Below are 4,488 nucleotides of genomic sequence, written 5' to 3'. Positions count from 1 at the left end.
TATGCTCTTGTAAATCTTTTACTTAGGGTTTTGTAACCATAGTAAATATCACACTTTCACTTGCAAAGTAGGAGGGTGTGTGTGTTGGGGGGGGGGGCACACATCAAGTCTGGTCACCCTAGGGGGTTAATCCGGGCCTGCCTAGCGCCCTCTATTGGCCAGCCGCCACTGCCTGCAGACTTTCACTGCTAAAATGCTTGGTTACTGCATAAAAACGCTGTTCACCCACGTGGTGACTATACCTAAAAAAAACTATTTTAGGATTTCGAATGAATAAACACTGTGGTCTCACCTGGATTCAATTCTGTGGATCCTGTATTTGATCAGAGACTCGAAGGTCTTGATGCTGTAGCCGGTCTGGCCTTCACCCTGGCGCTCAGAGACGAAGTACACCTGTTGGGGAGGCTTTATCAGACTGGGTCGCACAAACGCGCCCAAGCAGCTGCTCGATTGGCCTCCAGCAGTCAGATCTCCCGCTGAGATACAAAGTTAAGGATCCCGGACTGAGCCCCCAAATTGTAATGGAAATGTAACCATACGGTCCTCAGGTGAGACAGGAAACCAACAAGATGGTACACAGTATTTACTCGTTAATAAGGTTTAATCAAAATAGTTTGCAAAGTATTGACTTCTTAAACAACAGTACACAACAGAAGTGTTATGAGAGCTGTCCTGGCAAGAAGCCCTGAATTCTGGTTCTCACGAACATCTTATACTTGGACTGGGCGCACAAGGTCAGCCGGCCCCCCTCCAAGGGTGGCGTGATTTACAGACAATGAGCTGGTGTGTACCTTATCTTTCTCAGTACTAGCAGATGGGCACACTATCTTGTCAAGTGGCAGATTTAGCACATTCTGTACTGAGAAGTAAGGTAAGAATTAATCCGAACACAATATCCAAACTTGCATTCATGGAGAACTCCAGAGTAGTTAGATCAGATAACATACTGTTAACCTTTTAGTCTATGACGTTAGTAGAGGAACAAATCAACTTAGGATATACTGATTATACACAGGAATAACAGGAAGACACGTTAGAGCATTTTTAGCCATTACAGTTTCACAAAGAAATAAAGGAATCATAAGATGATTGTCTCAGGACTGTGCAGGTCATGATCTTTATTTTAAGTGCCCATTGAAGTATTACAGTTCAGCAATAGGCTTGTGTGGCCAGTATGGGTGCTTCTCCTTGTCCAGCTTGGTCTCAGGAAACGTCGCGTTGAGGTCGTCGATGGTCATCAGGTCGAAGGGGATCATGTTCTGGAACTTCTCCAGCTGAGAACCCAGGGAGGGATGATGGGGGGGGGGGGGGGATTTGGAATGAGGAATGGTATCAAACAATTGTAGTGCATGGAATGGGATAAAGAATGTTATACAACAGTTAGTTCCGACCAAGTAATTTGATTGGACAAGAGGCATTCCATGAGTGCTATACAGTATAACATATACAGTATAACAGCACTGGGACTTTTAACTATATGTATCACTCCGAAATTACCGTTAATACAAAGTAGCTAGCCTGCAGATGTTTGTGTTCAGGTTACTAGGCAACAGTCCAGTTGCGGAACTATTTTTTGTTGACGGAGCCAAAATAAATGATTAAATAAACAAACAAATCATAATCTGTTGTCGCTCATTACTGTTAACTAATAAATTGCGCTGTAGAACTGTTGTATAAAAGCAACATCGCACTCAAGGTCGTACTGTTATACTGAATATCAGCACGGCTGTGATTGTCTTAGGTACTCGGCCTGCGGCCTCGTATTTATGACCGAATCACAGCCGTGCTGATATTCAGTATAACAGCACTCCCTCTTGTGTGATATTGCTTAAGCATCAAACACACATTCCTCATTCCTTTCTATGCATTACATTGAGCCTGTCCTCGGATTCTCCCGAGTTTGGTGACTCCCTCAGTCAGCAGACACAAGGTAGCCTATATTTGGACTCAACTGTACTCATTGAATCGTAATTGGAGTACTATGCGTTAAAGAGCCTTGATGATGTGCATGTTCCAAAAATTATCTCACTTTACTTCACATCAGCCATGCAGTAGAGTAGAAGAGTAGTTGGTTTTCCAAATGTTGGATCAGTCCCCACCTCCTTCCCGTACTGAGTGATGCGTGCTCTGGACGTCTCCACGTAGGCTTCTGCACTTTTGTTCTATGGGAGGAAATACCGTTGAAAAACAAACGTATTAACAACACGGCAGAACTCTAGGTTTCAGAGAAAAACTGCAGAGTAATCAACATGATGTGTCTTCTGTGGCCTGTGACACTCACCGATTCCTGCTCTTGGGCATTGATGGCACTGGTCTGTGTGTCGACAGGCTCAGGGATCTGCAAGGCACTGAACTGTGGGAGCAGAGAGGAACCTCTAAATATATCATCATATCCATTCAATAAACCAATCAGAAATTGCTCCCAATGAGCGGGCCGGCGCCTTGCATGGTAGCTTGCCGCCATTGGTGTGTGAATGGGTGAATGAGAGGCCATTGTAAAGCTCTTTGGAATAAGGTGCTGTATAAGTGCAGTCCATTTACCATGTCCTCACTCTTTAGTGAACGTGCTGCTCCTATGGCAACTTCTCCCTTCTTTGTTCTTTTTCACGAAAAAAGACCACGTCCCTGCTGCTGTGTGGGGAGCTCACCTTTTTCTCAAACTCATCCACCATCCCTGCCTTGGCCACCGCACTCTTGTAGTGGCTCCAATCAACTACCACAGGCGTCTCAGGCAGGGAGGCTAGCCTGTCATTACACAGAGACAGAGAGTGTGAGACAGGTGAGAGAGGTGGTGGTAGAGAGAAAAGAGAGAAAGAAAAAAGAGAAAGAAAAAAGAAAGAAAGAAAGGAAGAGAGAGAGAGTTGGTACTACAACCACACCGCACAAGGGTGCTTGAGCACAGGAGTATGAATATATCTTGTGATATACTGTTTCAATGTTTCGACCCCCCCCCCCCCACCACCACCACCTATTGTTTTTACCCCAGAATTCAAACCATGTCTACCACCCCTCTCTCTTTATCATTGGTAGAGAGGGAGAAAAGGAAGATCAAAGGAATCCTACAGTCAATACCGCATTAATCATCAGGATATCAGATCTAATGCAGGTATGACAAGGCCTCACATTCTTATCCAGAACCATAAAACAGCCAAACTGAGAGTCTGCACTGTGTAAGAGTGTGTTTAACACAGTAGATTCTAGTAGATAAATAGAAACACTCCTACAAAATGACTGATGATGGGCACAACGGGTGCCCGTTTCACTCACTTGGCAGCGATGGCATCAGTGCGCGGGCATTGAACATGCCCCTCTGGTTGGGTGGAATACGCTCAACCAGTCGATGGCCTTCACGGCTGCACGGCGGCCTGCCATCCTGCCTGCCTGACGGGCGCACAGAGAGGTCAGTCCCATCAATTCAGAAACATTCAGCTGTTAGGCTAACTACAGAGTTGCGTACATTCTTTAGAAGTTTCGTATGAAGATGACATGATACAATGCCAGCGTCAAAAGGAGAATCTTGCCAAGACTAATAACTGAGGAGTGTTTTGGACATCATTATTGTTAAGCTGTCATCTCAACTCAGCGGGAATCTTGTCATGACAAGACACAACATGTTGATGACACTTGAAACAAAAGTCACTTGCCACAGATTATGTAACACATTGCTGGGAATGAGACACTTCAAAACAGTTTTTTCGCCATGAACTGGTAGCCAAATGCGTTTTAGTCATTACATGCGCTGACAGCTAAAACGTTGTGGCAGCTCGTAAAACCAATACATTGATTACAGACTATTTCTGCTTTCACCAAAAATACAGCTAGGACATTTACTGCAAGGGTCAGAATGCTATTCAAGAGAGATTCCACGTTCGAAAACAGGCGAATGGAAAGGAGCATGGTTATGAAACATGCATAGGTAGAAACGGCACACATTGCATGAATTAACACGTCCACAATTGACATTCTGAGATGTGACAGATCTGAAACTCACCTCACACTTCCAGACGTAAAGATTCTACGCAAGTGTGGAAGTTATTCTACTTCTCTCATGTGTCCTCACACAAAGCATAGACCGTTTAGTCTCTACCGCCCTCTGCCGAATTGGGGAATGAAGTGGATCCAGGTTGAATGACCCTTTTCTGCGGGACCCCAGCAGTTGCGCACCGTCTGTAATGTATTTCCAAATGCACATTTTTATACTTGATAATTTCGCTCACACTCTCAGATCGATTACTAAACAAAATTACTTTTTAAAAGTTGAAACTACTATGAGAAAACACGAGGACTGATCACTTCAAATACCATGTAACATGTTGATAATAAAACGATGCAAATACAATTTAGAAATTCAAATTTGCGGGATATATAGAATAGAATAAATACTCTTGAAAACATCTAATATTTATATGGAATAGAATAAATACTTTTGAACAAATCTAATGTATATTATGCACGCTATATACGCTACTTGAGCTCAAGCAGGCTCGG

The 4,488-nt window shown here is 43.7% G+C and overlaps 1 pseudogene across 1 annotated transcript; it reads right to left on the bottom strand.

Annotated features, from left to right (window-relative positions):
- Positions 1 to 1,106: 1,106 nt before the first annotated feature.
- Positions 1,107 to 3,692, bottom strand: LOC308151314 (ATP synthase subunit d, mitochondrial-like; annotated as a pseudogene). Its single transcript, XR_013938008.1, has 5 exons — positions 3,268 to 3,692; positions 2,649 to 2,745; positions 2,282 to 2,353; positions 2,100 to 2,162; positions 1,107 to 1,274 (listed from the first exon to the last, which is right to left on the bottom strand). The product of XR_013938008.1 is annotated as an ATP synthase subunit d, mitochondrial-like (transcript).
- Positions 3,693 to 4,488: the final 796 nt, after the last annotated feature.

This window comes from Nansenia antarctica (assembly GCF_963989245.1).
Source record: "Nansenia antarctica genome assembly, chromosome: 2".
Lineage (NCBI taxonomy): Eukaryota > Metazoa > Chordata > Actinopteri > Argentiniformes > Microstomatidae > Nansenia > Nansenia antarctica.
This window is presented reverse-complemented; position numbering and strand designations above follow the sequence as displayed.